A 22,976-nucleotide genomic window follows, 5' to 3' on the forward strand; every position below is an offset into this window, starting at 1 on the left:
GGAATGCAGAAAGATTGATGTAAAAAAGACAGAGGGAGTTAGAGGAAATCTTGAGATGGATGGCAGGAAGCAAAATTAGAAAGGATAAAGCAAGAATAGTTGGAAAACAGCTATCAGATACAGAAATAGTAGTGAAAGAGAAATCAGAAAAAGACAAAAGTGACTGCAAAAAGAGAAGACAAGATGAGGAAACGAAACACCATCATTACCTACAGAAGGGCCTGAAGAAAAATTCATCTTCAAGCCCTCCTCCTCTCTGAATTCAGAACAGGTATCAGCTGCCAGCCTTTGGGGGAAGAAGTGGTGGCTGCCGCCCTGTCCACCCACAGCGCCCATGGCCGTGCTCACACCACCCTGCCTCCTCCCATTAAGCCCAGTACAGCCACACTCTCAGCCAGGCACAGGGATGAGCCGCAGAGCACCTCAGTCCTGCCCAACAGCATCAGCGCTGTTTCTCATTCATTGTTTTACACTTTTTCATATTTTTAACTTAGAAGTTCACTGTGACTGAGATAAAGAAAGGTACTGGCTCGAGGTTTCACATGCAAAGATAATATCAACTTCTGTTTCAGCATCCTAAATGAAAATGAGAAAAATCTACCTGCAGGAATAAACCTGTGAAGGATTAAGGGGATTAACTGGAGACAAATGATGTTCTTCTATCTGTGACTGACACTGGATATTTCACTTCTGGATACTCTTTTGTTTAGTCTCCTCAAGACATGTTAAGCTGAAAAAAAAGAAAAAAATACTAGAGCACAACTTCAGAGTGTGTTTTATCACAAAGTCTCAGGAAAAATAGAAAGTGCTCTTTGTAGGTGGCAAGAATCTCGCCTCAACCAGCTATGGATCGTGGGAGGGCAGAAGGATGTTTTTGTGGGGTTTTTTACTTAAATGGCATCAATTTGTTTCTGACTGTCAAAAGACAGTCAATTGAAAACAAAAGCAAGGGAGGAAGAGAGAGTGCTGGGAAGCAGGAGGTGCTTCAGCACAGAAGAGCATTGCTTTGAGAATAAGAAATATATTCTGACTTCACAGCACTGCACTGCAGTGGAAGAATAGACTTATCGGAGCTAAGAGCCTGAGTTTGTACATCATAACGTACTTGTGTCCCTAGGATTTATTGTCATAGATGTAAGGCTAAAAAATAGTGTGTGAAAAGGTTAAAAAGCTCATTTTGGAGTCTCTATTTTCCAGCAGATTCCCAGGAGCTCAACCTTAAAAAGCATTCTCAGCTGTTGATGTGCTTTAGACTCAGCCAGGCTGCAGGAACTGTAGTGCCAAGGCCAGGAGCAGAAGTCCTCTGCTCTGCACAACCCCTCCCAAGGGACCAGACCACACTGTCCTCTGCAAAAGGTGGTGTGGAGGGTCTGTTAGAGTATGCTGGCCCTCCACGTGCTGGAATGACCTGTGCAGCAGGAGGGAGCATCTCTCACTTGTCTTGCACAGATCAACCTCAACGGCCAAAGCCCAAAGCCAAGACACCGCAACCGGTTATCCTGAAACTAATCTGGGGCAAGCAACACAAAAGCACAATCCCTGCTCTGACAGGGCTCCCGCACACGGTGTGGCCATGTCCTGCCACTGGAGACCTTACAGCTGTATGAGTCCTTAATGCAGGGTCCTGTAAACAGGGCACAGCAGGGTTAGACACCTCTGACAGCACCCAGCTGGAAAGTCAGGCTCAGGGTAGAGAAATGGAAGGAGCAGACACCTCATTTCTGAGGTCAGTTCTTCAAAGCAGGGGCTGTCAGTCCCTGTACGTTTGTACGGCACCTTGCGCAGAGGGGTCTTCATGCCAGCAGCTACTGTTCTGTGCTTATGCAACCACAAATGCTTATTAATAACTGTATCAATTTTGTTTCTCACTCTCTAAAACAGGTTGCACCTCCTCCCACCCCCAGCCCAATCAATCAAAAGCCCTTAAAATAAATCTTCCCATTCATGCTTACAATCAAGTCTCAGAGAGAAAATAACAGTAGGTATTCGCTATCACACAAAATCAGGTTATTATCCCCAAATTCTGCCTAGCAGAACATAAAAGATACATTTTTGTCTATGCCCCTCTCAGTCTTGGTGTTCTTTCTTTCTCTGACCTTGCTTCTTAATCCTTCATTGGTGAATGCTATTCTGAGTTCAATACAGCACTTGTTTATTAATTATATTACAGGGGTTCCTCTTCCAATACTGTGATAGATGACTCCCGTTGCTATTCACAGACCATGTGCGAGCACAAAGCAGAGAATCTGCCCCAAACATCCTCTGTAAAGCCAAGTAGGATGACACTTGGCACTTCACTGAATCTATGCTGCTGTTTTCATAACAGATATTTATTGCTTTATAATTGAAAAACACCATTTAAAATTTTAGTTTCATCTAGGGAGCACAAAAGTATCTCAGATGTAGAAGGTGAGTTTCAGATAAAGTTTTGTAACTGAGCAAGTCATTAGTTAGCAAATTGAAAATCATTGTTGTGCTCTGAGTCATCACTTAATTCCAAACACAACTTTTATTTTATTGTTGCCAGTGATGGCACAGACACCATAGCAGTTTATAAAGCATGCATTCAAAAAATGCCACAATGCCATTTCAGCAGTAATTGCATCACAGGAAGAAAATACTACAGCAGAAAAATTAGAGACATTGCATTGAGATTGTAGATGGACTTGCACGTTCCTTGACAGATGTAATCCAAAATCTATAGGTATGACACAACTGTTTTGACATTTCTGAGACCTGTAAATACAAGACAGAAGTGTACTCGCTGTAATTGGAAAGGAGGCTCTATTAGAAAGCCAAGTATTTAAGAGTTCCTACATAAATCAGTGCAGTCTTTTCAGTTGGTAACCCATCACATGTTTGAATATAGGCATCATAATTCACAGCAACTTGTCTGGAGTTTCATCTGGGGCATAGCCAGCACTCGGATGAGTTCACACACCTAGAAGAAAGATCATGTATATTCCAACAGGAAGAATGGAAAGACTGCTCTTACCTCTGCAGAAGATCTTTGATGACTACATGTGACAAAAAGGGTCATAGCAAGACTAGCCGGGGACTTACCCAGCCAAGTAGTGGAACCCACTCTTGTGGATAAACAGTTACATTTGGGGAAGGGGGAAGTGAGAACCAGAATTTGTTTAAAGCTTACAAATTTAATTTCAAAATGTAATCATAAATCTCTATCTTTAAAATCCCAGAAGAGTCAGGAGGTAGGAAAAAAGGAAAATTGAAAAATGTTTTTTCATGTAATCATTTGCTGGAATATTTTAAGGTCCCTCACTGGCTGATAGGTTGAAATGAGCATGATACAGAGCCAATGTAGAGTCACAAATTTCAGGCATATAATACGTTCCCCAAGAGTCACTCCATTCATTCCCAGAAGGAGATTTACCTGAAAGAAAACAGCAGAATTCCTAGAATTACATCTCGAGAGGAACACATATAGATATTCCTCCAAATTATCTTATTTCATGGTCTTTGCCATAAGAAATGTCACATTTTTGATCTTTTAGACTCAAAAGTTGTCAGTAATTACAATCGTCCTTGCGTTGTCTGAAAGGGGTGCAGCAAAGGGCAGGTGTTAAAACTTGCTAGGCTTAATTAAAATGTTTCCAGAATCATGCTCAGAGAAATGAGTTTCTCTTAAAAAAAAAATGAAATATTCATTTTTAACGTGATGAAATTTCCATCTTTTTTTTTTATTATACTGTTCAATCCATTAATATTTCCACTGAAACCTTTCCATGAAATAACCATAGTCCACCACCATCACACTTCTATATTCTGTGAACACAATACCAGATAATAAGGCTTGTATAGTTTTATCTTCATAGTTCCATTAAAGATAGTAACAATGTTTAACGGTTTCATCACCTTTTCACTGACAAATTATTCTATTTGTACAGCTGCAAAGCACAAAGGGGAACAATAAAGCTCACTCACAAAGGAAACAAAAAAGGAAAAGCGGACAGAAACGAGTAGAAGGAAAAAAGAACTGTTGAAGTCCTACACACTGCTAATACCAACTGTGAGAGTTATATATCCCTGTGTAGTGGCAAAGTAAACCTGTACAGTTCACAGAAGCTTCTCAGAAATGTGGGGTGTGGCATCACAGGTAAGACATAACTCAAGCTGCTTGTCCCATTAAGGACATAAAATTAGAAAGGATGTGGCGATTTGGCATGAAAAATAGGTGGAGCTGAAGTCCATGAAACTTCCAGATCTACACGCCACATACAGACTAGAAAGAAGTTGTCAAAAGAGGAGAATTTTATGCAGAGGACACGCCTATAACTGCCAGTGTCCACAGTCCTCATCCCTGAACTCCCATCCTTTCTTGCACACCGGATGCTTAGCTGAAGTCCTGGCCACCTGCTTGGGAAGGGCTGGAAGAGAGCATCCATCCCTGCTGGTGTGCCAGCTGCTCACAGGAGCACTGGTGGCTCAGCCACCACTGGCAGCACATGCAGCACCTACAAGGAAGACATCCTAGAACTCCTGGAGGTGCACTGGAGCTGCTGCATAAATGTGTGATGCTGGTGTTGCGAGAAGCCCTGCAGCTACCTATCGATGCCAAAGTTCCCATGACAATAAATGGTAAAGGGGCTTTTATACCACACTGGTCTGTTGATCTGTCTTCTCAGTTAAACCACCGAGGTTATCTGAAATAAAGAGACCCTGATAGGGGAAGAACAACCAGGAGTGTCTGAGAGGCTCCAGAAGACGTTAAATAACTTTTTAGAAGGGAATCCTTAATTGTACCTTTTCTGGGTGTTTTCTTCAGCAGTTTCCCTGCGATGGGGATGACTGTGCATTTGGAGAGAGAAGTTGAGCCAGCAATGATTTTGAAAGACCCTCAGGGATTAGTTACTCGTGCAGAAAACAGCACCACTTCAGACACGTGCCTGCTTGAGCATCCATCCCCAGTGGGACATTTTCCTCCCACAGACAACCTTCTCCAAGGGCTCTGGGTAGGGCTGCTCCCTCCTCTGACTCGAGTAAAGGTATTTCCAGTCTCCGTTTATAATTCAACAAAATTTCTTTCACTGCCTTCTGCATGGAATGTATATGTGAGAAAGGTGTATGTACAACCAAGAAGTCTTGTCTTCAGGCTTATCTCTTCATGACTTTTTTTCTCTTCCCTCCGTTGTCCTGAGAGCAATGATGAAACCAGAATGGTCAAGGGAAAAGCCATAGTTTCTTACTCCAGACTTTCACACCCCAGCCTGGTGCTCTGTGCCTGCCAGCCCTGTACCTTCCCGCTGCACCGCAATGAGGTCCTGGGTCCTCACGCAGAGCAGCCATGCTTCTCAGAATCACAGAATCACAGAATCACAGAATAGTAGGGGTTGGAAGGGACCTCTGTGGGTCATCAAGTCCAACCCCCCTGCCGAAGCAGGGTCACCTACAGCAGGCTGCACAGGATCTTGTCCAGGCGGGTCTTGAATATCTCCAGAGAAGGAGACTCCACAACCTCCCTGGGCAGCCTGTTCCAGTGCTCCGTCACCCTCAGAGGGAAGAAGTTCTTCCTCATGTTCAGACGGAACTTCCTATGCTTCAGTTTGTGCCCATTGCCCCTTGTCCTGTCACTGGGCACCACTGAAAAGAGCTTGGCCCCATCCTCCTGACACCCACCCTTCAGATATTTGTAGGCATTTATAAGGTCCCCTCTCAGCCTTCTCTTCTTCAGGCTGAACAAGCCCATCTCCCTCAGCCCCTCCTCGTAGGAGAGATGTTCCAGTCCCCTCACCATCCTTGTAGCCCTCCGCTGGACTCTCTCCAGTAGCTCTTCATCCTTCTTGAACTGGGGAGCCCAGAACTGGACACAGTACTCCAGATGAGGCCTCACCAGGGCAGTGTAGAGGGGAAGGAGAACCTCCCTCGTCCTGCTGGCCACACTCTTCTTGATGTTTCTCCCTCAAACTGAGTTTTAATTGCCTTCAGCAATGGTCAGGTTTCACTCATGCCCTTTACAGTGCAGGAGTGTCTCAGCCTCATTGCAAATGAAATGGAAAAACTCTCACATTTTCAGCTCACGTAGTTGGATTCTTTACTACTGATGAGGTCCCGAGTAATGTATGCACTCCATAAATAGTGTGTGAAAGCTGCCTAGAAGGATATACAGATTGCAGAGAGGATTGTCATAATCAAAAGAGACACCTGGACTCTCAATCTGAAAGCAGAGATATGTCCAAAATAATGGTTTAAAAAGTACACATCAAAGCATTAATTCTGCACCTTAGAAGCGTTATCTTCTGCATTTCACTAGACCTATTTGCCGTTGCCACAAGACGCTTTTTCTTTCAGATAAAAGCAGTACAGTAAATGTCAAGATCAGTGGTGCTGGGCTGACTGGGGCAAAAGCTGTGCTGTAGTCTGTAGAGCTCTGCATTTTCTCTCCATCCAGATTTCTAAAAATGCCTTACTTCAGAGAGCATCTATATTATATTTTAGAATTAGAGCCCCAGAGGGCACCATTTAGTCAATACAAAATGTCATGAAATCACTTGGGGTAAAACCTTTTGTTGACATTCCTGACATCTCATTTTATTTACTAATTTATTCTTTGTATATGTACAGATCAAGCAAGTTTTGCTTAAGTATATTTTCTGGAAGTGCTGTTTTTTTCACAGGGATGATATCTCTTCATTTTTTACAGATCAACCTTCATACTGTTAAGTCTGTCTGTAGCTGCAGCAGAGCCTGCAACCAGTATATAAACTAGATCTCCACAACCTATTGTGATTCCAGTGAATGCAGGGAGAAGCAATATTTTGCACCAAGGAAAAATTTGGTCAACACACTTAAATGGTGTGTATTTTACACAATGAAGTCATGCATTTGAATTGTGTGATTGAAACAATAAGAAGCTATAGGAGCTTTTGAGGTGGTTACCATCATCTGTCTCCCTTTCAGCTTTCACCACCAAATCTGTGGTGCCTGGGTTTACCACCAAGCTTTGGCAGCTGTGAGACAGAACTTAGGCATTTCTGCTGACCCTTGGCAAAACCCTAGGTCAAGGACAGTCATTTGGATTTGGGCTGTTAACATGAGGGCCCTCCCAGGGGTTTGGCTGCCTGGCCTCAGGGTGACATGAGAGAGGGCAGCCAGTGGCCTTGAATGAAAGAGCTGGAGGAAGTGTCTGCAGATGCTCTCCCCACCTTTGTGCACTTCTTTTAAGCTGAAGGTCTTGCGCTTTGTGCTTAACAGTTAGACAACTCCTCCATCACAGGTATGTTTGCATCCAGTCTCACACTTCCCTAATCTGGACCTACAAACTTGGGTCCCTGGCTTGACTGGGACCTGCCCTACTGCTGAGGACTTGCTGGGTACTCACTGGACTCTCATCTGACTCCACCTGCTTACCTGCTATGGTCGGTGAGGCTGCTGCCCTGCCAGCCCTGCATTGCCCTGGGCTCCTGGCTCCCCTTCCCTGCAGAGCAGACTGCCCTTGCTGCTCCCTGACAGCCAGAAATGAAGAAGGGAGAATTTTCACCTCCAGAAACCAGTTTATCACACCTATTTCCTGGATGCTGTTCCTCCTTTTTTGCCAGTTCCCCCTAAACCTGCTTTTGAAATCCATTAATGCAATGGCCTCAAGTACTCCTTCTCCTCTAAAGCTGGAAAGATCTTCCTTCAAGTATAGTTGAGGCAAGTATAGGCAACCCCCCTCCCTGGCTCTTGCAAGCCCAGACATAAGACTGAGCCAACTGAAATAGAAATTGGCCAAGAAAATGGAAATAGGTTGAACTAAACCAAAAAAATGATCTGCCAGGCTGCAGGTCCACCCCGACAGTCGGCAGACTGCCCTGGGTAGCTTCGCCTCAGGCTCAGCCACAGATTGGTAGCAAACACCTGATGTCTTAGAATCTGGAGGTTTTTGCAATACAGAATAACATCTGCTTGTTTATTCCTCAGGAGTCATCTGGGGATTTCAAAGGAGTTTGTAACCATTAATGAAGCAAGTAAGGATAGGCAGCAATAATCCACATGTGATTGTAACGTCCAGTCCCTAAAGTATCAATTCAGCCCCAGTAACTTTTTAAAACAAACAAACGTGCTTTCACATAGAGCATTTTGTCCTCAAGGTCCAACAACCTTTGTGGGCTTTTGTATCTTTTAAGATATCTGCTATCCTACAGTCTTGCACAGACATCTCTCCATTCGTTCCTCTTCCCGTGCGAGCAGCCCTCTGCATCAGATCACGCCACGGCAGCGTGGGCAGCAGCCTGACGGAGGGGCTGGCCCTGCGGAGCCGCACCTCCAACCCCATCCTCCTTCGAGGGCAGGTCTCCGTCAGGCAGCACCCTGCTGATCTCCGCAGGGCTCTGCAGCGTTCCTGCACCTCACATTGCACCTTATCCCACCGACCGCTGGCGGGCAGACCACAGCGGAGATGCTGGGCTGCAGCCCTGCAAACGGGCGACACGGCGCGTAGCCGCGGGGGGACCGGGGGGCAAGAGCCGCTTGTGGGAACCTCTCCCCAGCATGAGACACTGGAGAGATCAGTAATGTGGAAATGCACGACTAGGAGACAGGCTCTCATTTGGCTTTTAGCAAGCTCTAAGCTCCTCAGGGCAGAAAATAATTTATCACTGTTTGCATGCACGTATGACAATTAGCGTCACAGGAGCCTGAAGCTCCAAGTGGGACCCCTGGGCAAGCCTGCAAGCATCAAATAATACTGAGCAGCTCCCCAGCTGTTTAGATTTGATTTCTCTGTATCATATGTAAAAACATTTGAATGAAGGAATGGGAGAAACTGACCACAGCATTGCAGTGACCGTGCACAAAGTTGAAATATAACAGAGCCAAAAAAATGTTTAGTCTTTGATTTTTCTCACTCACATTAGACAGAAGGTACTTACAGCGTTTGTGGGTAAAGTACCTTCCAAGAGAATAATCATTTTCTAATGTAAATTGGCAATTACCTTTAGCTGTTTTTATCAATTTGAGTTCACTCTCTGGTCCACGTCCAAGGTTTCTGCTTGCCATTTTTGCTGCCTCCTTGCAAAACTACGGTGCTTCCAGCTGGAAAGATCTGAAATGGGCCAATGCAAGTTTTTGCTCTAATATTTATTAACGAAACACAAAAAAAGGGATTTTTTTAAACAGCCAGCCTACAGAAGGATAAGCTAACACAAGAGGGAACTGAAGGACTTCTGAGGCATTTAATTATTTTCTGGATTATATTGGGCGCTGGCACCATAAGGGGGACATCAGGAAATTACTAACTCCAGCCAGAAAGGAAAGGAAATCAGAGCAAACTGCAGTGTTTCACACTATAGACTGAAGAGTCTTTAGATACTCTGAAGTCGCCTCAATCCAGAAATGCCACTGAATCCTTCCAACTTCCCTGCTAACACCTAGAAATCAGCAAGTCCAGCCTGTGGAATGGGTTGGACCCCTGGAGCAACCTGGGCTGCACGCATGGTCCAGTGCAGCTGGACCTCCCCACCCCAGCCGAGGTTTCACCTGCAGTTGGCTCCACCTTCCTGAAGCCATTCCTTCAGCCCCGCAGAGGATGCTCACCCTCCTTCTGCTGCCTGCGGAGCTAGGAGCAGCGGGAGTGGGGAGGAGAGTTTCCCCTAAGCAGCACTGCAAACCAAGCCTGTGTCACCCATAAAAGCTCCCTCACCTTGTTCCTTCAGAAAACAACCTTTCAGGAAGAAAGCACGAGTCGTCTGTGAGAGATCTGCCAACCCCAAATAGCACCTGGGCCAGCTGGGGTCTCCTGTTTCTGCAGGGAATGCTTGAGCACTGTAACTGAGGGGTTATTAGTCTTCTTTTTCAGTCTCAGAAAGCCATTTTAAATCACAACAGTGGTTTCAGACACTCCCCAGGGCAGACTCTCTGGCTCTGGAGGCTCAGTGCAGAAATGAGAAGGATTCAGTGGCATTTCCAAATAGGGATGAGTGGAGTACCTAGAGGCTGTTCAGTTTGAATTTATGACCACTTCTACCTTTGCCTGCTCATTTTCTTCCCCGGTGTCCTTTCTGCCTGCTCTGGAGACATGCCGAAATACAAGGCATGTGCTTTCATCCGGCCAGGCTGCTGCCCACCAGCTTCCCCGTTCCCCTCCTGAGAGACAGCACTAACACGTTGTCCATGCCTGAAGCTGCCACTTCCATCCAGAAGCTGGAGAATTACCCAAAAAGGCAAAATACCATATCAGCCCAAAGCGCTAGAGGATGACCCATATTAACCAGCAAGAAGGTAGAAATATGATAATTTTCTGATAACCTAATCATGCATAATTTATAGCTGTGAATGCAGGAGAAATCCATGCTTAATCCTACCTTATGTTACATCATCTTTATGTATGTTATATCATATAATTTACGTTATATAGTCTAAATTTGTTTTCTCTTACCACATTCAATCTTTCTTCAACTATAACTTCTCATTCATACGCTTCCCTTGAACTCACTGACTGCCATGGAAGAATTTGGTCTAGCATGCAGAACTGTCTTTGGTCTTTTCATAGAGTTTTGTACTTGAATATTTACCAGTTATGTCATCTCCGAGTCTAATACAACTCACATGAGAGAAGCTTCACACCAACTTCTTGTTATTGGCAATGCTGACATGGGATGTCAAAAGATGTAGCATCATCTGCCGATGATGTAGCAGATATTGAAGGACACATTGCTGCTGGTTTTCCCCAAACCCACTCCCCTGGCTACACTGGGGGTGCTCTCACCACAGGCAGGTGTAGAACGGAGACAGTAAAGGCATAGTGGTTGATGATGCTCACATTTGAATCCTGGTCTTCAGCTAATATGTTTCCAATCTTTACACTGGACCACTGCCCTGTTCATTTTGAAACACCTTTTGCTTGTTGTCTGAAGAAGCAGGACATCAGTGTGATGGCTTCCAAGATTTTAACTTACATGTGCTTTAAAACTACTAAATTAGAGTTAGCCAGAACATGGTAGCAGTCACTGATTTCAGATGTCAGAGACATTAGGAGACCATTTGCAAGCTAGGCATCATGGCTGCTAGTGCAGTCAAATCTTAGTTCAGAAGGTCTAAGAAGGAATATTTTCAACTCCATGAGGTCGTGAGTAAAAACGAATTTATTAATACAATAAAGTTTATAGTCTTTGCATGAAACTTCTGTGGATAAGAATTGTTTCATAAGACATAATTAACTCATGACAACAGACTTAATATTTATTAGTGTGACTGCAGTTTATTAATCCAAACTTGTTTTATCTTTGTTGAAATAACTTAAGCCTCCCACTGAAAAAAAGACATAATGGCATCTATGTCCCTTCTCAAGAAACATTGCTGAGCATAAGGAGATCAGTAATGTTCGCCAGGCTTTAGGATATATTGAGCTTTTAAGAAAGATAATTTGTTTTGGTTTTTATCTGCCTAGAGAAAAATTTCTTTCTGCCTGCAGCTGAGCAGTGGTCACAAAGTGGAATACATGGATTGGTGCATTTTGAAGCAGGATGGACTCTTGTTTTGAATCTAATCATGCACTGATAAATGATAAGTTAATTTGAGCCTTAATCTGCTCACATTTCCAAAAAATAAAACTGTAGATAATACAACAGAAGCAATTTAATGCTTTATTTGTCCATTATGCTGCAGCTTCATGAAGGGAAACCTCTGTCTTTGGCATGTTTAATCCCTGTAGTCACTCTTCCATCCATGAAGTGAAAATCAACAAAGTATGATGGGGAAGGCAAAATGTTGAGCTGACAGTTTAGATCCTCTTTTACATTTCTGATACTAGCCACATTTGAAAGCACAGCAATTATTAAAAGACTGCTGTCTTCTGAGACTAGAGTCAAATGCATTCACATTAAATATTAATTTTAATATTTCCATACACACATATTTGAGAACACAGAGATATGTACACATGCTCAAGACACAAAAAACCATTCAGTTTCTGAAGGTAATACCATTTGCCTTCTGGGCAAAGTGAATGTCATATTTATAAATAAACATAGAGAAGCCAAGATACCAATCCGTTTGGGGAAAAGTAGAGCCAAAAAATATTTAAAAGAAATTTCTGTTTTTAAAATTCACAAATGTTTTAAGCAGACAATGCTTGAAGGAAAAGATAGCCCTGTGTGCAGGAAGAGCCTGAATGAATGACAAAAGCAGCACACCTAAGAAGCTTCCAGCCCCGAAGCCCTCCAGACAAACTCCATCACATATTCATAAAGCCAGTCAGGTCAGAGCAGTGGAAGGGTTTGCTGCTGATGTAGAGCTGCTCAAACTAGTAAGGTCAAAGGCAGACAGAGCAGCATTAGGAAAAAACTCATTAAAATGAGTGACAAGGTGGTAAGATACCAGATGAAGTATAATGTAGATAAATGTAAAAAGATGTACATGATGGCAAATGATTCACACATAAAACTCTGGCTTCTGAGCCAAGCACAACTGTCAGGAGCGAGGCCTTGGGAAAAGGCAGCTACTTCCCTAAAACCATCAGCTCAGTGTTTGGTAGAAGTCAAAAAAGCAAAGAAAATGAAAGGAAATATCAGGAAAACAATGGTTTCAAGTGGAAAATTGGGAATTCCAACAGACAACACATGTCAGGCAGGAGAAATCCTTTGAGCTTAAACTGGTGGAGGTGGGATAAGGTAGCAGGAAGAAATATCACACAGACTTCTCCTGCTTTTATGCTTCCCTAGGTATCTGCTTACAGGCACTTTTGGGCTAGGTGGAGATTTGCTCTGAACCAGTACGATCATTTCATGCTCATATGGGACACAGGAGGGCTGCATTAAATTCCAACTCATTCACAGAGACCAAGTATGTTCTTCACCTGGTAACTTAATTCTAACCTTTAATACATTTTCCCAGACACTGGAGTGAACATAAAGTTTGTGACCTTTCATAAGGAGTCTTATGCACCTATGGAAATTATTCCCACTGGCTTTCAGTGAACTTTGCAGAAGCAGGAACATTGTGAGCTTTTAAAATCAGGAGTCCTGGTCCTTTCACTTAGGCTGAGAGGCAGCCAGCACACCTGCGGATGCTGGAAAACAATTATAATAGTAATTATTTGCATTTTAGTAACAAAATTATTAGCTTTACTGTGGAAATTCAATCCAGTTATAAGTTGGCTTCTGTTCATGCAAAGTCGGAATTGCTCTGCCTTTCCTTGAACCCTACCCAACACGCAGCATGCCTTGTAAAGGTTACTCAGCAGGGTACAGAGCAGTTTTATTCCAAATGCATATAATGAGAGAGTGCGACAGAAATGGTTGAGTCAGAAACAGCTTGTCATTTGTCACTGCCTACATAGGATTAAGCAATGACCTTATGATGAAAGCCCAATATCAGTAGTTTATTTACAAGGGCTGTTTGATATTGGAAGAACACCCGACAAAAACGAACACTTAACTGTTGTGATATAAAGATGTGTTTGTCCTCCTTGCTCAACTGCAAAAAATTCCTATTGCACTTGACACCTAATTATCCCCATTTCAGCTGTCGACCCCTGCCTCAGTGATGTTGTAGGTTTACCTGTATGGATGGGCTTTTGAACCATATTGCAGCCTCTTCCCAGCCCCATCTCTGGCCCAGTTTCCTTCTGCTTCTGGCTGGAGCCCTTCGTGACGGATGCGCTTGACCCCTTGACCAGACTGGTAGTGGTTTGGTGCAGGCTCTGGAGAAGGCAAGGGCCTGAGCTGTAGCCAGGCCAAGAGCTCCTCTAGTTTCAATCTGTTCTCTGAAAACCCGCAAAGGAGCAGAGTGACACAGTGAGCATCAATGCACATGAGCTTGGAACGTGATCACACGATTAATTCCTGAATAGCGGGTGGCTTTTCCAAGACTCATTTATCAAGGAACAGAAAATTTGTGGGTACAAGGAGTCTTATGTATACCTTTCCCAGCGCATGTAATTTGACTACAAGCCAACCACTTTATTCTGTAAATATGACAGCCTAAGTGAGCCTTCTTTGAGCTCTCCCTGCCAGGCAACGTGGCTGCATGGTAGTGATCTCCCCTTGAGCTGCAACACCCCTCAAGGTTGCTCCTGGAGGCGGAGAGATCCTTCACCAACAGCAGATCTTTGGTAAGTGACCAGTATTGCACATAACCCTGTAGTATGATAACTTTGGTTTTGCCTTGGTATCTTTGATTGCATGCTGGATTGATGCTAATGAAACATTCATATATAAACCTTTAGACTTAAACAGTTGATCAAGTCTGGGGCTAAGTCTGGATCCAGCCGCACCTAGACTCGTCTCTGAGAAGGAGTTTAGAAAGCAAGGGGATCCATTCTGAACCTCGTGACTCAATGGGAGGGTCTTCCTTACCCTTGCTGTCTCTGGTCTCTCTGTGAATCAATCTAACTCAAGTGTAACTCAATTTTCCTTTGTATGTTTCCTCCATGTAGTAATTAACATGAGTGAACCTTGCTATTGAACTTTGATAAGTTGCACTTTTACAACATCATATTAAAACCACTTTTGTAAATACCTTTTGACAGTGGTTCTTTAAGGGATCCTAAATTAGGATTCATGACACCCTTGGACGGATCCTGGCCCTGGTTGATTGTTTGCCATGTCAGGGGCTGCTGGACCCCATTATCAGCTCCTGTGGAAGTGTGCCTGTGGGCCAGGGCAGTGTTTGCAATGGATCATGCTTGTCTGTCCCCATGGAACAGCCAGCCCTCACTGCCCCTAAGGCGAGACCTCCCTGTCAATACACTCAGTAGTAATGGGTTATGCTGGCATTTTCACAACAGGTATACTTCAGTGTTGATTGAGTGGATATTAAGCTTGAATGAGTCTTTCACAGGACAATTATCATTGTCATAGTCCCCTGTGATAGTTACTAGGCTAGAACGGTCCTAGATGAAAACAGAACTCCATCTAATAATTTCTTCATACACTCAAGCTTGTGGTTGCTCTATAACATACATGCAAGAGGGATGTTCTTCTAAATCAAAGACTGAAGAGTGTGAAGAACTTTGTGTTCTCTGCTAGCAGCTTACAATGGCCACCTTCAGTACTAAAAATTTTCATCCTTCTCATAGTTTTACCTTTGTTTTCAACTTGAAGGCAGTAGATCTGCATATTCTGCAAAAGAGTAGGGTTACTGCAACTTGAAGCTTCTTGTATTTATATATAAGTTTGACCTGACTGTGTATAATTTGATGTCATTTCATGTTCTTTCTCCCGATTGACACAGCCTTGATTTATTAAACTCTAAATAAATTAAATACAAAATTGGAAACAGATCATCGAATTCCATTTCTTCTCTGGCATCACTTCACTGTTTCCAGCCCTCTAAGGTTTCCCAATGTCTTGTTGACTTCACTGTGTTTTAGTATTCATCTTTCTACAGAAGAATCAGTGGGGCTACTCAGAGTTAAAGGAGATTAAAACACCGAAGATGTTTGAGAAATCCTGCAGGGAACCTACATTCTCCAGTATCTTCGATGTAGGATTTCAAAGCACTTTTCCACTGCCAAGGGAAATTATGCTCTCCTTGCTCCTTTAGTCCACGCTCTTCTATTAACAAAATATTAAGTATGCTGTTTTAAAAGTTTTTTTCTTTCGTGCTTCTCAAGTGAAGATGACAAAGAGACTCAACTAAAAACTTTGATCCCTTTATTCAGCTGTTTTATTTGGTCTAATAAGGTGTTAAATATAGGTGTTAACTGTACTTACAATCATTACTTCCCTGCATCCTTTGACTATTACAATGGTAATCACTTAACTTTAACTGAGGTGTTCTGTTTGAACTTTCAGGCTGCCACCCTGAACCGCCAGCAATGCCCAGAGCACTTGTGCAAGCTGACATTTATGCTGCAAAGGGAGTCTATAACAAACTAGGACTACAGGTTGTTCTATTCCAAACAGCTAGAATACAATATTTGAGAAGAACAACACCACTATGTAACATGAAAAAGGAAACTCTCAGAAAGTCCTGACTGACTAAAACCCTGATCAATCTTGTCTGATGTTGTAGCTGATTTTGCGTTAAGCAGGAGGCTGGACTAGAGACCTCCTGAGGTCTTTTCCAACCTGAATGATCCTATGATTCACAGCAAGTGAATCTCTCCCAAATCCAGAAGAAAGCACTGTGCAAGGCAGCTCCTTAGTGAATATTTACTTTTGGATGCAACAGATAATTTCTTCTTCTGGAAATCCAAACCTTGTGGTAAAACATTTCTTTCACTGATAAACTCAGGTCATCCATTTACTTAGTTTTCACACTCTGGAAGCAATCCAGATGCCAATTGTACAGATTACAAAGGAAAAGCAGGAAGAAAAGAGAAAGAAGGGAATATTAAAAGAAGCTAAATAGTATTTTTAGCACTCTCCTTCATAACACCGAAAGGCAACTTCCTGTCCAAATGTCATAGCATTTATGACACCTGAGAACTTGTTTAGTATTGTCATGCTTTCAATGGAGATGCAAAGATGATGTCAGACAAATGATCTTGTATTTCTTGAGAGATGTACCTTAAGGATTCTTAGAAAGAAAGGGCTGATGGGCTTTTTGAACTGTGTGAACTATATTTCTGTGATTTAGCTTTGTCTGAAGGCTTCAGGGCTTAGTAGTTACTGGAGTCTTCCCTAGAAACTGATTATCTTAGTCTACCTATTTCAATGTTTCTTGTCTGTTCCTTTGGATATAAAGGAAAGAAACAGAGAGGGAAAGAGTAACTTAGAAAGTGGTCTAAGTGTCAAATTTTAAATTGTTGCTATGTCACATGCTATCTCTAAGAAGAGGGTATAATAAAGTAGAAAATATGAGCTTGGCAAGATCCATGTATAATGAATATTTTATATAGTGAATACTGCTTTCAGTGCATAATTTAGATAGTTTGAAAGAAGTCTTGCATCTGTTGTGATATATCCACCTCCAGAAAAACCCAGAATGCTTAATTCATAGCACCCAATAGGCTCTTGCCTCAAATCATTAAGGCTTTATAGAAAGAGATGAGAAAACTCCAGTGCAAGGAACCGAGGAGAAAGGAAGAAACCTGATTCAAAAACTCTCAGGCATGGGCAAGTGTATAAGACGACCAGCTGAAAAGGGCTCTCCTGTCTCCCTTCATAAGACTGACTTCCACTGGAGAAGGACCAGGAGGTGAGCTTGGCAAGGCAGAGCAGCTCCAGCAAAACAGAAGCACAGATGGGTAACTTTAACAACTCACCAGGGACATCAAGCCTAAGAGAGTGAAGGTTGTTAGTTGTTCCCAACCATATGAAACATTCATAACATGAAGCAAAAACATACTATGTTTTTTTACTTTTCTTTAGTGACTTTGTTTACAGTTGTGTTAATTGGGATTGTTACCCTTTCTCATAATACAACAAGATTTCTTGTATCTGTTAAAGACAGTTGATTACTCTTAGAGGAATTTGATAATTTGATTGACCACACCAGCAGTATGTTATGTGCTTGCCAGACACATTCTTTGATTACCTTTAATTCCCCTCAAAATTCAGGGATTAGAGTGGTTTTTCATCAGTGAGCAAGGATTGCCTTAGAGGCTAGTAACATTGGCCACCAGCACAGAGAGGAATGTATCTGTGGGTTAATATGTCTAAAGGGCTAGAGAAAATTCATCAGCCAGGGTGATCACACATTGTGGAAAAATGAACCTTGCTGTGTAGGAGGAAAACAGGAACACCTTTCCTTTAGAGAAGAGAAAGACATTATACAGACTGTGGAAGGAGGAATAGTTGTAGCAGCCCTGGGAATTGAACGCTATCTCTTGAAAAAAATGCCTAGGATCCCAGTTTAGAGATTTTCAAGTTACTTTAAATTCTCAAGGAGAAGCATAATTATTAAAATATGTTTTCTAAAAAAAACTGTAGAAAGCTACTATATTCTAATGTACAATGTAGGGATCTATAGAAAAGAAGGACTTATGATAGAGCTAGTGATCAGTGGGCAAAAGTGTCTGTATTCTACAGATACCCTCCAACCACTGCAAAAATTCTTTCACAATGACTGTGTACACGTAACTCAAGACTAGTCAGAGCACAGCCATTTGGATACTTTCTGAGTGTAGTCAATGGCTTGAAATGGTACCAGCCCACCAAAAGGCAGGTTCCTGCAAAAGGGAACTTTTCTCGTACCAGTTAGGCACTGGGCAGCATCTCCACAGGCTGCCTGCCTCTGGGACAACTCCATTTGGTAGAGTATTTAGTGAACACTAACAACACGGTATCATGGGCCAAAGAAAGTTAATTGGCGATGAAGAAGAAACATTTGTGGGTTGGGAAATTTGTCAATGTTTTGATCTGAAGACGAGAAAGTTTAGAGAGCCTACAGAGAGGATGACTTTCCCTTGGTCGAGGAGGACTGTGTGAGGGATCGCTTAAGTGATCTGGACGTCCACAAATCCATGGGCCCCAATGGAATGCACCCACGAGTGCTGAGGGAGCTGGCGGATGTCATTGCTGAGCCACTCTCCATCATCTTTGAAAGGTCCTGGAGGACAAGAGAGGTGCCTGAGGACTGGAGAAAGGCCATTGCCACTCCAATCTTCAAAAAGGGCAAGAAGGAGGACCCAGGGAACTACAGGCCGGTCAGCCTCACCTCCACCCAAGGAAAGGTAATGGAGCAGCTCATCCTGGAGGTCATCATCAAGCAAGCAGAGGAAAAGAAAGTTATCAGGAGTAGTCAGCATGGATTCACCAAGGCAAAGTCATGCCTGACCAATCTGATAGCTTTCTACAATGGTGTGACTGGCTGGGTAGATGAGGGGAGAGCTGTGGATGTTGTCTACCTCGACTTCAGCAAGGCTTTCGACACTGTCTCCCATAACATCCACCTAGGGAAGTTCAGGAAGTGTGGGCTGGATGAGTGGTCGGTGAAGCAGATTGAGAACTGGCTGAATGGCAGAACTCAGAAGGTTGTCATCAGTGGCACTGAGTCTAGTTGGAGGCTGGTAAATAGTGGTGTCCCCCAGGGGTCAGTACTCGGCCCAGTCTTCATAGAATCACAGAATCACAGAATAGTAGGGGTTGGAAGGGACCTCTGTGGGTCATCTAGTCCAACCCCCCTGCTGAAGCAGGGTCACCTACAGTAGGCTGCACAGGATCTTGTCCAGGCGGGTCTTGAATATCTCCAGAGAAGGAGACTCCACAACCTCCCTGGGCAGCCTGTTCCAGGGCTCCGTCACCCTCAGAGGGAAGAAGTTCTTCCTCATGTTCAGACGGAACTTCCTGTGCCTCAGTTTGTGCCCATCTTGTCCAAGACTTGTGCCAGTCTTGTTCAACTTCTTCATCAATGACCTGGATGAAGAGTTAGAATGTACCCTCAGCAAGTTTGCTGATGACACAAAACTGGGAGGAGTGGTGGATACACTAGCAGGCTGTGCTGCCATTCAGTGAGACCTCGACAGGCTGGAAAGTTGGGCAGAGAGGAACCTGATGAGGTTCAACAAGGGCAAGTGCAGGATCCTGCACCTGAGGAGAAACAACCCCATGCACCAGTACAGGTTCAGGGTGGACCTGCTGCAGAGAAGCTCTGCGGAGAGGCACCTGGGTGTTCTGGTGGATGACAGGTTAACCATGAGCCAGCAGCGTGCCCTGGCTGCCAAGCAGCCCAATGGCATCCTGGGATGCATTAGGAGGAGTGTGGCCAGCAGGTCGAGGGAGGTTCTCCTTCCCCTCTACACTGCCCTAGTGAGGCCCCATCGGGAGTACTCTGTCCAGTTCTGGGCTCCCCAGTTCAGGAAAGATGAAGAGCTACTAGAGAGAGTCCAGCAGAGGGCTACAAGGATGGTGAGGGGACTGGAACATCTGTTCTATGAGGAAAGGCTGAGGGAGCTGAGCCTATTCAGCCTCAAGAAGAGAAGGCTGCGAGGGGACCTAATAAACATTTATAAATATCTGAAGGGTGGGTGTCAGGAGGATGGGGCCAGACTCTTTTCAGCGGTACCCAGCGACAGGACAAGGGGCAATGGGCACAAACTGAGGCATAGGAAGTTCCATCTGAATATGAGGAAGAACTTCTTCCCTCTGAGGATGACGGAGCACTGGAACAGGTTGCCCAGGGAGACTGTGGATTCTCCTTCTCTGGAGATATTCAAGACCCGCCTGGACGCGGTCCTGTGCAGCCTGCTGCAGGTGACCCTGCTTCGGCAGGGGGGTTGGACTAGACAACCCGCAGAGGTCCCTTCCAACCCCGAACATTCTGTGTGATTCTGTGTGTGAGAGATTAATTTCAAACAGATTATGTAAAACAGCATCAAGTCCTTTTAGGCTGTCAGAGTCACCCCACCTGGAAGAAACCAAGTAGTTGTGTGCACATGAGGAGCTGGATCTGGTTCTCTACTTGAAGTACCAGCACTTCTCAGTTTTGCCTCCAAAATCCCTAGCAGCACGCTAACCTATAGTCTGTGCTTCCTCTTGGTGACATCCATGGCTGAATCCTTACTGACTTGGGAGCGTCAAATTTTGCCTCTGGTTTTCAAGAGTTGTTATCATGCATTTATTCCTGGGTACATGACATTTACTGTGAAAGAAACATCCTTTGTAGGTAAAATCAGAACTATCAATATGTCTTTCATAGCAAGCAATACAAATCTGATTACTTTTTATCACAGTTTTACCATGCAGCAAATCCCAAAACAAATCATCAAATGCATGTTTGTGTGTTTAACCATGACACCCTTTTTTGATGAAATATTCATGCATAACACACACTGTCCAGGAGAAATAATACACGTTAGAGGCCTGTTAACGTTCTAAGTCACCTGATAGCACATTGTAGCAATATGACACAGATTATCATAAAAATTATTATATTTTTTAATATTTTATAAGTTGCAGTTGGGGAGGTTCACGTTGGACATTAGGTAAAATTTCTACACTGAAAAGGCTGTCAAGCACTGGAACAGGCTGCCCAGTGAAGTTGTTGAGTCACCATCCCTGGAGCTATTTAAAAGACGGGTAGATTATCATAAAAATTATTATATTTTTTAATATTTTATAAGTTGCAGTTGGGGAGGTTCACGTTGGACATTAGGTAAAATTTCTACACTGAAAAGGCTGTCAAGCACTGGAACAGGCTGCCCAGCGAAGTTGTTGAGTCACCATCCCTGGAGCTATTTAAAAGACGGGTAGATGTGGCACTTAAGGACATGGCTTAGTGCTGGAGTTGGCAGGGTTAGGTTTATGGATGCACTTGATGATCTTAAAGGTGTTTTCTAACTTAAATGTTTCTATGCTTTCATGATTTCAATATTACAGACTATTGAGTGTACTTGTTAATATGAATGGGAATGGGAAAGTTAATGTAAACTATAACCTACCACATGATTTCTGCTTCCAGTCCAAGCAGGGCTTTTTTAAAACTACGAAATAAAGTTTAATCACAATTTCACAATGATCTTCTATGATTAAGATGCAGCTCAAATACAGCACATAAAAAATATCTGGCAATTACTTGCAATATATTTGTGAGAGTCACAACCTGTTTTGACAATCTGAGAACAGCAAATTGAGAAATTCGTCAAATGAGGAGCAATGCTTGTAAATACATGGAAGGGAACTCAGAGAGAAAGCAGTAATATGCTCATAGTCTAACAAGGACATACTTGGAGATGAGGCATCATGCTCCTTTCAGTGTTTCTTGGTGAGGACTGACCTACAAGCAGAAAAGAAAAGAGTGTTTGTGGAGGGTGTTCCCAAACCATGAAGTTCAGGTTTCACAGAGGTACTGGTACCCAAACGTCATGGAAATAAGCCCCAAAGATAGTGCTGAATTTACTAGAGTTTCAGGTAATGCATAGCTGATTCGGGCAGAATTTGATATCTGTTGTAGAAGGAGAAGCTGCCTGGTAATTCATAGAAAGCCAGTGAGATGCCCTAAGCAAGAAGCCTGGCTGCTGCAGCCAGCCCCTGGACATGTGCCTGCTTGGTGCACACAGAGCCATCACCCAGGGACACTGTTCCCCAGACACTCCTTCCCTACAGACAGCTTTTAACATTCACCTGCAAATTAAGGGCTCTTCTGACAGTCTTCTCATGCACCAAAACAGGGAATACACTTTGGACCACAGAACGAGGTTGACCATCACCCTTCTAAATGCTCCAGGTTCATGCCACACAGATCTGCCTCATTTTTAGAACTGAAGTGTACTGAAAATGTAGTAAGCCTGTATCAGCTCCACAACAGAGGCTGACATTATCCTTGAAGTTTCTCAGCATCCTCATTTACCAGCTCCTTTCCTCCCTGTCATATGTCCCTCTGGCAGTGAAGCAAGGCTCCTGATTTCTCTGTAGCCCCCCTGCCGCCCACCCCACAAAGCCAACATAGCCAGGGCTGTGCCATCAGCTGGGATCCACTCTCCTTCCTCCTCTCTCCTAACTTAATAAAATCCCTGTTCATGAAGTCTCCTAATATCTCTGTGAGCTCTCAAGTCCAGAATGATGCAAAATGCTTCAAAGATGCAATGGGACCACTGCAGCATTTTGCAGCCTCCTGCTGCCTCCTAACATAGTAGCAAAGAAGTACTGCAAATCCCTGACTACTCAGTGAGTCAATGAAAGCCAGAGGTGTAGGGGCCAGTTTTGGGGCGGGATGTACAACCTGCGGGGAAGTATTTGGCTAAAATGTGCGCCCAGATTTGCCCAGCTCAGACAATCATTTTTGTGCTCAGATCACTGATGTGTATTGCTTTGGGTTCTTGAGTACGAACACTTTGCTTCTCCTCCCTTGCCATTCAAATCTCACCATCCTCCCTGGTTCCCAAGCAAGTTACAGTGCTAAAAACAATAGTTTCGAAATACTGAGGTCAGATCATGTAACTGAAGAGAAATGGAGGAGAGCAAGAACAGTGTACTCAAGTGACAGTGACATGGAAGCAAGAATTTAAAAAGTCACTATCTCAGAAGTGGCAATCAGGCAATACCAGCAGTCCCACAGCTTCTTTCCCTGATCTTGAACTAGGACTGAGAAAATTTCAGCAACCATTTATTCCGGATGTTGTGAAATTTTACTGGCCAAGCTAAATGCTGTCA

At 43.5% G+C, this 22,976-nt stretch overlaps 1 long non-coding RNA gene across 2 annotated transcripts in view; it reads left to right on the forward strand.

Moving 5' to 3' along the window:
* Positions 1-22,976, forward strand: part of LOC142358817 (uncharacterized) — a 107,347-nt gene that overhangs the window by 66,668 nt on the left and 17,703 nt on the right. The window lies entirely within an intron of this gene.

This window comes from Opisthocomus hoazin, chromosome 2 (assembly GCF_030867145.1).
Source record: "Opisthocomus hoazin isolate bOpiHoa1 chromosome 2, bOpiHoa1.hap1, whole genome shotgun sequence".
Classification (NCBI taxonomy): Eukaryota; Metazoa; Chordata; class Aves; order Opisthocomiformes; family Opisthocomidae; genus Opisthocomus; species Opisthocomus hoazin.